This window comes from Schistocerca cancellata, chromosome 2, assembly GCF_023864275.1.
Source record: "Schistocerca cancellata isolate TAMUIC-IGC-003103 chromosome 2, iqSchCanc2.1, whole genome shotgun sequence".
Lineage (NCBI taxonomy): Eukaryota > Metazoa > Arthropoda > Insecta > Orthoptera > Acrididae > Schistocerca > Schistocerca cancellata.
The window spans coordinates 942,794,523-942,807,165 of NC_064627.1; positions in this window are offsets into that span (position 1 = coordinate 942,794,523).

Sequence of the window (12,643 nt, forward strand, 5' to 3'; positions counted from 1 at the left end):
AAGGTTGGTGAGGAATGCAAAATAGTCAGGGTTTCCCCTTTCCTAAGACGTCACTAAGGAAGTTGGGGGCTTTTCCTAGGTGTAAATTAAAAAATCCAGAATGGGCACTTATCCTATCCTGGTTGAAAATCCAAGTAGGTCACATATTCTAATTATAGAATTCAAGATGGCGACCCTGGGAAACTAGAACAGTGTACATGATTGGAAATGCAACACAGTGATTCAGGAGGACTTCTGCTTTTTCCACTGTTCCTGTGATGTCAGAATTCCAAGAGATGAATGATGGGATTCTAGCGCAATATACTTCGTTGCCAGGTGTCTTGTGTAAGTTTAGACGTCAAGACGGGAGACCTGGGGATACTTCTGCAGTATACTTGGTTTTCCTGTCACTTGTGTTAGGTTTAAAATTCAAGTAAATAAAAAAAATCATTTGTTTTTCCACTCCCGTGACAATCGAGGGCACTTGTCCCAAGTTTAAATATTGCTAGCCCTTCTGTCCAGAATTTAAATAGTATCCCAACAATCTTCTGACAACACAATTTAATTAGATTACTCCAGCCCAATTACCCCAAGTTCAAAATTGTTGTAAATTTAAAAAAATCATCCGTCCTAAGTTTGAAACGTTGAGAACATAAAAAAACCACGAACCCTAAGTTTAAAATGATAGGAAACCCTCTTTCATCACTCAAGCAAGTGTCCCAACTTTAAAACTAATACAACCTGAAACTTCCTGGCAGATTAAAACTGTGTGCCCGACCGAGAGTCGAACTCGGGACCTTTGCCTTTCACGGGCAAGTGCTCTACCATCTGAGCTACCGACGCACGACTCACGCACGGTCCTCACAGCTTTACTTCTGCCAGTATCTCGTCTCCTACCTTCCAAACTTTACAGAAGCTCTCCTGCGAACCTTGCAGAATTAGCACTCCTGAAAGAAAGGATAATGCGGAGACATGGCTTAGCCACAGCCTGGGGGATGTTTCCAGAATGAAGCACGTGCTTCGGTAGCTCAGATGGTAGAACACTTGCCCGCGAAAGGCAAAGGTCCCGAGTACGAGTCTCGGTCGGGCACACAGTTTTAATCTGCCAGGAAGTTTCATATCAGCGCACACTCCGCCGCAGAGTGAAAATCTCATTCTGGTAATGCAACCTGTATGTTTCTTAGTATCTTCCACTGCCGTGTGTAGTACACTACCGGCCATTAAAATTCCTACACCAAGAATAAATGCAGATGATAAACGGGTATTCATTGGACAAATACTAGAACTGACATGTGATTACATTTTCACGCAATTTGGGTGCATAGATACTGAGAAATCAGTACCCAGAACAACCACCTCTGGCCGTAATTACGGCCTTAATACGACTGGGCATACGACTGGGCCACCATTGGCCAAACGTTTTCAAATGGTGAGAGATCTGGAGAATGTGCTGGCCAGGGCAGCAGTCGAACATTTTCTGTATCCAGAAAGGCCCGTACAGGACCTGCAACATGCGGTCGTGCATTATCCTGCTCAAATGTAGGGTTTCGCAGGGATCGAATGAAGCGTAGAGCCACGGGTCGCAACACATCTGAAATGTAACGTCCACTGTTCAAAGTGCCGTCAATGCGAACAAGAGGTGACCGAGACGTGTAACCAATGGCTCAAAATGGTTCAAATGGCTCTGAGCACTATGTGACTTAACTGCTGAGGTCATCAGTCGCCTAGAACTTAGAACTAATTAAACCTAACTAACCTAAGGACATCACACACATCCATCCCCGAGGCAGGAATCGAACCTGCGACCGTAGCAGTCCCTCGGTTCCAGACTGTATCGCCCAGAACCGTACGGCCACTCCGGCCGCCTAACCAATGGCACCCCATGCCATCACCCCGGGTGATACGCCAGTATGGCGATGACGAACAGACGCTTCCAATGTGCGTTCACAGAATGTCACCAAACACGGATGCGACCATATTGATGCTGTAAACAGAACCTGGATTCATCCGAAAAAAATGACGTTTTGCCATTCGTGCACCCAGGTTCGTCGTTGAGTACACCATCGCAGGCGCTCCTGTCTGTGATGCAGCATCGAGGGTAACCGCAACCATGGTCTCCGAGCTGATAGTCCATGTTGCTGCAAACGTCGTCGAACTGTTCGTGCAGATGGTTGTTGTCTTGCAAACGTTCCCATCTGTTGACTCAGGGATCGAGACGTGGCTGCACGATCCGTTACAGCCATGCGGATAAGATGCTTGTCAACTCGACTGCTAGTGATACGAGGCCTTTGGGATCCAGCACGGCGTTCCATATTACGTCCTGAACCGACCGATTCCTTATTCTGCTCACAGTCATTGGATCTCGACCAACGCGAGCAGCAATGTCGCGATACCATAAACTGCAATCGCGATGGGCTACAATCAGACCTTTATCAAAGTCGGAAACGTGATGGTACGCATTTCTCCTCCTTACACGAGGCGTCACAACAACGTTTCACCAGGCAACGCCGGTCAACTGCTGTTTGTGTATGAGAAATCGGTCGGAAACTTTCCTCATGTCAGCATGTTTTAGGTGTCGCCACCGCCCCCAACCCTGTGTGAATGCTCTGAAAAGCTAACCATTTGCTTATCACAGCATCTTCCTCCCGTCGGTTAAATTTCGCGTCTGTAGCACGTCATCTTCGTGGTATAGCAATTTTAATGGACAGTGGTGTAAGATATTCCTGTCCTGTTGGAACAATAGTGTCTTTATTTAAACACATTTTGTACCCCAATGGAGAGAGACGTAAGTCAACCTTGCTTCGCCTGAGACAGCGCACACCAGTCAACAGACACTCCACACTGCATTGTAAAGAGACAGCACGCAGCTATCTGCAAGTGCAGACACAAGCATGCACAGCCAGGTTAGAATGCATGTAAGACATACTACAACATCAACCTTATATTTCCACGGTCTCTTCGCATTTGTTAAGGCTACAACTTTTTACGCAGAAGCGTTTTATAACGAGATTTTTGCCTTGAAGCTAGATGTGACTAAATAAATGGAGAAATGAAGCGTAGCTGCGGACGAGTTATTTCCTTAAAAATCTAAAACATTCCTTATCATGAAACATAATACACGATTTAACATAACAGCGACACACTGGTTTTATATATATTTTTTCCCTTTATTTATAACCATTGATGGGTCATCACCTGTCTAACCAAACATAGTTTTTACATTATATTTTTAAACAAATCATACAAAAACAAGATACTTTTCTCTTTTTTTTAACTACGTAGTGACCTTGTTCTCTGCTGGCGAACGTGTGTTTCAGCTGTACGCATTGCTCTGAACTTTTAACTTCTAAGCAGTAGTAATAAGTTGCCTATTACCATATTATCCATGAAAACCATTCATTCAGATTATCTTCCACGTAATATTACCAAGTAGAACTAATGATAGTAGAAACGAAACCGAAAGAATAGAAATGGAAAATGAAACTAAGAAAAAAATTGCATTATTACAAATAATATGTACAGGAAGTGACAATTACTATAATAGTTTTTGTGATCTAATGTAATCCCTGTGGCTAGGATACCCTACTGCCAGTTTCCTTGCTAGCTTCAGGAACCTCGAGGAGCCAGAAACAAGGCGACAGTGTACTCGGATATTTCCCGTATCTCAGCTTGTGAGACAGGTTAGGTACTGTAGATCTAGCAGTGCCTTCAAACTCGACTTCGGATCCGAAATTGAACCCATGCGCTACAACCGTAAGACATAATGACCGTTTGTATCGCCTCCTGATAGAAATGAATTTTTTGTGGTATAATCAGAATCTTCATTTTCGAACGTCAAGAATTTTGTTCATAATAGATGGAGTTTTCAAGCATTCTGCATTTAGTTGGGTATGAAAGTTTAGCTTCTCTTTCGCTGACGTCCTGAGATACAATGGGGACTTCTGCATATTGGCACATCATTAATTCTGGTTACAAGATTTTGGCTGTAGATTAGCCTGCTTTTTAACATTATACAGAGTATCTAATTCAAAAACACCGTCAAGCCTTAGGGTCAGGTTACTTACACCAAAACAAGAAAAAATCTAGTAAACCTGGGTTTTAAAATGCATACCTTAAGAACTATGAACTGTTCTGCTTCTTTGATACTATGGAATACATCTCTTCTACTTCAGGCTCTTTCCTCTCCATATTTTGCGAGGAGGTACTACTGTATGTACCAAACAAAGAAACAATGCCATTAAACATGGTTTCTAAAGCGCATCTTTGCTAGTGTGAAACACGTCTCCTCTACTGAACAAGAGCTCAAAGCTCTTATCGCTAGCAATACCAAGGCATTTTCCATAATGCGCATTAGCATATTGGGTACATCATGTTCACAAAAAAATTATGAAAATACAGAATTCGTTTGTCGTTGTTAAATTAGCAACACACTTTCTAAGGCGGTCGTAAAGAGTAAGTAGGGTCGAGAACCTAGAAAAACGTTTTAGCATACTCTTAGCAATATCACTTCACTTTCAATAACGTGTACTACAGACTTTATGACCACTACAAAAAAGTAAAAAAAATCCTTCATTTTTGCTGACTTTTACTTCCAACTAGTTTATATATATATATATATATATATATATATATATATATATATATATATGAATGGAAATGTTGAATGCGTCATACGCTGGGCAAAGTGAAATCTATTACTCAGATTTACATTTATCGCTTAAGTTCAACCGCAAAATTTAAAATATATATATGGAATCTGATAGAGGAAATCGTTAAAAACATTAAATGCTTTTTGAAAATGTTAAAATATACAGTAAATGACTAAATTAAAATATTTTAGAAAGGTAGGTACAAAGTAACAACATCCTCCCTCCGCCTCCTTGGTGTTGCGAGTGTTAAGATATGATTTTAGACCCCGTAGTCACCAGACATGTTTTTCTTGTTTCGGTCCATACTACCTCCTCCCAAAATAAATGGAAGAGCTTGAAGTAGAAGAGATGTATTATACAGCATCGAACATGAAAAAGCGCTGTCAGCTCTTGAGATATGCTTTTTTTATGCTACCCTGTGTATCTTGACTTCTGAGGTGCAATGAAAAGTTTATTTACTCTGCACCATTGCTGAATCGATTGCAGCAGAGCTTCCACGATTGTTTCTACTTGTAGTTTACTGTGTGCCTTTGGCTAATACACTACTGGCCATTAAAATTGCTACATTACGGAGATGACGTGCTACAGACGCGAAATTTAACCGACAGGAAGAAGATGCTGTGATATGCCAATGAGTCACTTTTCAGAACATTCACACAAGGCTAGCGCCGATGGCGACACCTACAACGTGCTGACATGAGGAAAGTTTCCAACCGATTTCTCATACACAAACAGCAGTTGATCGGCGTTGCCTGGTGAAACGTTGTTGTGATGCCTCGCGTAAGAAGGAGAAATGCGCACCATCACGTTTCCGACTTTGATAAAGGTGGGATTGTAGCCTATCGCGAATGCGGTTAATCGTATCGCGACATTGCTGCACGCGATGGTCGAGATCCAATGACTGTTAGCAGAATATGGAGTCGGTGGGTTCAGGAGGGTAATACGGAACGCCGTGCTGGATCCCAACGGCCTCATATCACTAGCAGTCGAGATGACAGGCATCTTATCCGCATGACTGTGACGGATCGTGCAGCCACGTCTCGATCCCTGAGTCAACAGATGGGGACGTTTGCAACACAACAACCATCTGCACGAACAGTTCGACGACATTTGCAGGAGCATGGACAATCAGCTCGGAGACCATGGTTGCGGTTACCCTTGAAGCTGCATCACAGACAGGAGCGCCTGCGATGGTGTACTCAACGACGAACCTGGGTGCACGAATGGCAAAACGTCATTTTTTCGGATGAATCCAGGTTCTGTTTACAGCATCATGATGGTCGCATCCGCGTTTGGCAACATCGCGGTAAACGCACATTGGAAGCGTGTTTTCGTCATTGCCATACTGGCGTATCCCTTGGAGTGATGGTATGGTTTGCCACTGGTTACACGTCTCGGTCACCTCTTGTTCGCATTGAACAGTGGACGTTATATTTCAGATGTGTTACGACCGGTGGCTCTACCCTTCATTCGATCCCTGCGAAACCCTACATTTCAGCAGGATAATGCACGACCGCATGTTGTACGTCCTGTACGGCCCATTCTGGATACAGAAAATATGTTCGACTGCTGCCCTGACCAGCACATTCTCCAGATCTCTCACAAACTGAAAACGTCTGGTCAATGGTGGCCGAGCAACTGGCTCGTCACAATACGCCTGTCACTACTCTTGATGAACTATGGTATCGTGTTGAAGCTGCATGGGCAGCTGTACCTGTACACGCCATCCAAGCTCTGTTTCACTCAATGCCCAGTTATTACGGCCAGAGGTGGTGTCCTGGGTACTGATTGCTCAGGATCTATTCACCCAAATTGCGTGAAAATGTACTCACATGTCAGTTCTAGTATAATATATTTGTCCAATGAATACCGGTTTATCATCTGCATTTCTTCTTGGTGTAGCACTTTTAAAGGCCAGTAGTGTAACATATCATCAGCATCAGCATATCACCAGCATGGATTTTTCTTGCTCAAAAGGGTACGACATTAGTGTACCATAATATATGCTCGAGGGTAGCCTATGGTGATTATTTAGTCAGATACGTGTTGCGACTCGACAGAACCTATGGTACTCGCCTGTTCATGGCACGTCTTGACAGCTACGCTCCGCTGAAGCACCTCATGTCTCCTGCCCTCACAGATCGACCGCGGTGGACGAGGGGACAAGACGCTGGACGGGGCGGCGCTGCCCCTGCGTCGCCCACCGACACTGCCGGGCCACAGCCGCGGCTCCCAGGGCTCGCGCTGCCGCTCAGGGGGACCTGGCCGTGGTGGGCACACATGGACCCCTCCTACCCCGAGGCGCTCCTCACCTTCCTCGAAACGCGGCTGCGACGCAACTACCTCCAGGACCTCCGACCTCAGCGGTGTCTGATCAGCAGCGGCACGCAGACCGATGATGTGGCCCGGGTACTGCCCAACGCTCAGAGCTCCAGGCTGCTCGAAACCCCGAACCCCCCTGGCTGTGAGACCCTTCAGTCGAGCGCTGTGGACCGACGCCACGGTTGCGATACAACAGCTGCGTCGGACAAGTCGCGTAATGCTCTGAACTTGCAGTCATCCTCGCGGGAAGACGAAAATACCGTCTCGAACTGGAGGACGGCAACATGCTCACACAGTTCTCACAATACTCTTTCCACTCCAAACCAGCGAGATCTGGCACAAAAATCTGGAACAAGTGCCACTACTGGAAGCCATCGGCAAGAAACTGAAAGAGCACCGTTTGTCACAAGCAGAATGGAAGCAGCACAATCCCACAGTGTGTCGACACCTGGCACTTCCAGGTCTCACTTCTCCGGTAAGAGAACGTTCTCCATGAGAGGTGGCGAGTGGGTCGTGGAGCATGAATCGCCCCCGCCTGAAGTGAACCAAGACACAGACGATAACAGGAATTACCCTTTGACTGATCCTAACACCGATCGGATGCTTATAACTACAGCTCAGAAAACGAAACCGCAAAGTATCTTTAATAAGCTGTTCCGTTTTCAAAGTAAATCCACAGTAAGTAGCAGTACCTCTGTCAAATGTGGTCTGCCGTGTGAGGGGAAAGACACTGCGAAGAAAGATTTAACATTAGGAGACCCTATATGTAAGGTACCGATAAGGAACGCCTGCGAAAAGAATTTCTTAAAAGTAGACAAAGATCTTATGATATATAATTTTAAGGATACAGACAGACGGACTTTTGTCCCAGACTTCGACAGGAGAATAAGGCACACTGGGCGTAGAGAGTATGCCTATCGAAGATCGCACGGGACATCGAAATTCGGGGACGAACTGCGATGCCTTTACTTTAACAAATCACCCAGCTTTTCGAGCCTCGTCGATGAGCATTTTTATGACAGCGACAGCACTTCTTCTGACGTTAATTTGTTCTTCACGACAATGAACTTTGGTAGCTCGTTCTCAGACGCTGAGAGTTCGTCAGGAAGTGCGAGTTCGACCTACTCCCCACGAAGAACCAAAGACGAGGAGGAGTGTATAGATCTCAGACATGCGTTGACGTCGGAATCAGAAGACGAGCACACCGATAAGAAGGAAGATGCGCCAAGGGAAGAGAGCGCGCATGTCCCTGTGTCGGAAACTGGAGGCCGTAACGCCTCTGTTCAGCCCCTTTCTTTGAACAATGAACAACAAACGAGTGTTAGTAGTGTTAAGACGACAACTACTCATACGGTTGCCAATTATTGTGAAATTCATGACACCTCAAGGGAAAGATTTGACATAGAGTTTTTGAAAAATGCTGTAATTAAAATGTTCGACATGAATCCACAGCAGCTGAAAGACTACGATAGAAATGTCCCTGCACAAGAGGTGTCGTCCACAACGTCGACACCAAGGGTTTCAAGTAGAAGATCTGCACATTCCCCACGCACGCCCAAGAGTACTGGTAGAAAAACCACCCAGTTAAGTGCAAAAGAAACTGATGAAGGAATATTTGTAAGAGCGTGGCGAAGTGTTGTGAGACTGTTCCAGAGAAAAGTGGAACCCACACAAGGGTCAGGACAACAGGTGAAGAATGAGAGGACTGTGCCGTCGTCTAGTGCTACAATTTCGCCTAGGAAAAGAGGATCAAAGGCGTCCGAAGTGAATGTACGTGATCCGAAACGGGACGGCACAATCAAGCTTAGAGTTCCGACGCTGTCCCCAATTGACGAGGTACTGGAGCCGACAACGTCAGGCAGTAGTGCCTTTGGTACTGGACCATCCAGCAGCGAGGTAAGCACTCTGTGGTCCCACCTATCAGCTGCCTAAGATCTTTGATCACGATGTCTTTAATTATTCGTCTTTATTTCCAGCTCAATACGTCCAGTAGAAGAAAAGCGTCGACGAACACAATTAGCGACACAGTGAAGTAGGAATACGGGCGCTTCGCCATGGGAGCTGTGGAAGCTATTTGATGAAAATGCAATTCATTAACCGCCGTCCACTGTAGCTCCTTAGGTCCAGAAGATGAATACCGACGAACGTGACTTCAAACATGAAGACGATAGTTGTATTGTGACCTGAGCTACAGGAACCTCACACTTTAGGACGGAAACAGTCAGGTGAGAACTTGAGAGCTATTGAATCCATTTGACTTAGTGGTTTTCAACAATGTGAACTATATTACCATACTTATTGCTGTTTTTTACACGGACTTTGTACACTGAAGTGCCGAAGAAAGTGGTACGGGCATGCGTATTCAAATACAGAGATATGTAAACAGGCAGAATACGGCGCTGCGGTCGCCAACGCCTATATGAGACAACATATAGTTACTTCTGCTACAATGGTAGGTTATCAAGATTTAAATGAGTTTGAACCGGTGTTACAATCGGCACATGAGAGATGGGACACAGTATCTTCGAGGTAGCGATGAAGTGAGGATTTTCCCGTAAGACCACTTCTCGACTGTACTGTGAATGTCAGGAATCCGGTAAAACATCAAATCTCCGACATCGCTGCGGCCAAAATAAGATCTTGCAAGTACGGGACCAATGACGGCTGAAGAGAATCGTTCAACGTGACAGAAGTGCATCCCTCCGCAAATTGCTGTAGATTTCAATGCTGGGCCATCAACAAGTGTCATCGTGAGAACCATTCAACGAAACATCACTGATATGGGATTTCGGAGCTGAAGGCCCACTCGTGTACTCTTGATGACTGCACGACGCAAAGATTTATGCCTCTCCTGGGCCTACCAACACCGACATCGAACTGTTGATGACTGGAAACATGTTGCCTGGTCGGAAGAATCTCGTTTCAAATTGTATCGACCGGATGGACGTGTTCGGGTATGGAGACAACCTCATGACTCCATGGACCCTGTATGTCCGCAGGGGACTGTTCAAGCAGGTGGAGGTTGTGTAACGGTGTAGGGCGTGTGCAGCTGGAGTTATATGGGTCCCCTGATACGTCTAGATACGACTCTGATAGGTGACACATACGTAAGCATCTTGTCTGATCATCTGCATCCATTAATGTACATTGTACATTCCGACGGACTTGGGCAATTCCAGCAGGACAGTGAGACACCCCACACGTCCAGAAGTCCTATAGAGTGGCTCCAGGAACACTCTTCTCAGTTGAAAGACTTCCGTTGGCCACCAAACTCCCAAAACACGAAAATTATTGATCATGTCTGGGTTGCCCTGCAACGTGCTGTACAGAAGAGATCTCCAGCCCCTCGCACTCTTACGGATCTGTGGACGGCCCTGCAGGAGTCATGGTGTCAGTTTCCTCCAGCACTACTTCAGACGTTAGTCGAGTCCATGCCACGTCGTGTTGCGGCACTTCTGCGTGCTCTCGGGGACGCTACACGATATTGGGCAGGTGTACCAGAGTCTTTGGCTCTTCACTGTAGTCGCTGTGACGCTATTCGTGGACGATGCTTACGTCCTTAGGAGGGTTGGAGCACCAGAAGATAGCAGCAAAACGCAAGAAGGCCTGTAGAGGATCGCCATCAGGGGAAGAGATCAACAATTTGATTGCACTCTGGGCGAAAAATTACTAGAAACAGTAAGTACCGAAAAGTACATAAGAGTATCTCAGAGCGACCTAAACTTAAATTAATACATAAAATTAGTTGTAGGAGAAGCAGATATCAAGCTGAGATTCATTGGGAGAATCTTAAGGAAGTGTATTCAATTACGGAAAAATGGATTACAAGTTATTCATTCGACCAAGCCACTTCTCGATGTGCAGGGAGAACTGAAAATCAATTGCTACAAAATCTGGGCTATAGGACGGCTATTCGGAAGCACCTACTTAGAACCCTATGCAACAATCCCTGTGCTTCATTTGTCGGCCAGAATGTAGCCAAGCACTGTGCAAGAAGGCAAGGGTAGCCAAGAGACCGCGTTACTTGTTTTCAGTTTGTGTGTGTGTGTGTGTGTGTGTGTGTGTGTGTGTGTGTGTGTGTGTCTCGCAGTAGGATTCAGAATTCTCCATCTCCGTTCTATAAAATACAGAAAGAAAATTCTTTTAGTAGAACAAAAAAATAATAACCTTAAGCTTTCTGGTCGACAAAGTTTCTAGATATTTTTGTTTCCTTTTCAATATATTTTTATAAATGGTTGACGAGTTTTATAGCGAATCTATCGCCACAGAAGACGCTAGTCGCATCTGCAGAGCATGGTATAGTGGTGTCCGTATCAAATAATTACTTTCACTATTCTTTATGGGTGCTGAGAATATTCGTTGTACTGTTTCGGTTATAGCTGTCAAAGTGTCCTTTCATTATTTGAATTATTTCCTTTTCCCGTCGAATATTTTGGGAGGAACCTGGTTTTTTGAACTTGTCCTCTCTTCGGTCGCAGAGTTCACACTCATCACAGTCTTGTGGGCTCTATATTTTAGCACTGCACGACTGAGAGTGAAGGACAATGTTACCTCTCTGCCATAGCCACTTTTCCATCGTATGAATTGGAGAAGCTCTATGAACGCTACAGTGTCACACAAACAGATTTACTAATTGATGTTGAAAGGAACTTTATCTGTTAGTGTCTTGTTACTGTTTTGTATTTGTATTACATATACTGTATCAGCTGCATTGTAGATGACGTGAGCACGGCTGGTTGCCATGAGGGGGACCCTCGTTCGGTTCCCGGTACTGACACGGATTTTTCCTTGGTCAGAGGACTGGTACGGTTTGCACTCAGCCTCGTGATGACAACTGAAGGACTAATCTATTGGTTAGAAACCCGACAGCGACTGTGAGAGCGCTGCTGTGACCGCATGCCCTTCCATATCACATCCGATGATGCAAACAGCACAGGATGATACGGTAATCGGTCGGCTCCGATCGATCGGTCTAGAGCCAGTACGCGGATCTTTACCTTCATTCCGATCTCCTTTAGTATCTAATTTTTTATGTTTGTCTTTATTTAGTACAAGCGAACCAAGCGAAGCTTCGCAACAGCTAAATTTGTATGGAAATAGGATATATGTCCTGATCTTCTTCTCCTCCCTCTTTCTGTTCAGCTCGTCCCCTCCCCTCTCTTTGTTTGTCCTTCCCTCCTCCTCCATCTCTCAATCCATCAACTCCTCGCCCCTCCCTATGTCCATCTCCTCATCCACCTATCTCTTTCCATGTCCTCCTACGTTATCTGTCTGTCCATCTCCTCCCTACCCTTACAATGTCCATTCCTTGTCCATCTCTATCCACTTTCTCTTCCCCCCTTTCGGTGACCTAGATCCTTGTTTATTGTTTAAAGCCAACGAAACGTTTATTGCGAACTGAAGTCATCTAAACGAAATAGTTAGATCTGTTACAATCATTGGTACGTGGGGTATGAGACATCTCTTCTGCTGCTGGATCTGTGAAAATAGTAACTTCAGAGACAGAATTTAGCGCAGTTTTGATCTGTAAGCGGGTAAGATTACTAAGTTTCGGACCACTTAGATATAGTACTATTCTAATCGCAAGTCGGTAGTCCATAAATTCAACTTTCTTCTTGTTAAAACTCGATGAGAGGAAGAAAACAAAAGAGCATATATAGTAAAAAGATGTGAAGTAAATTGATAATAAACGT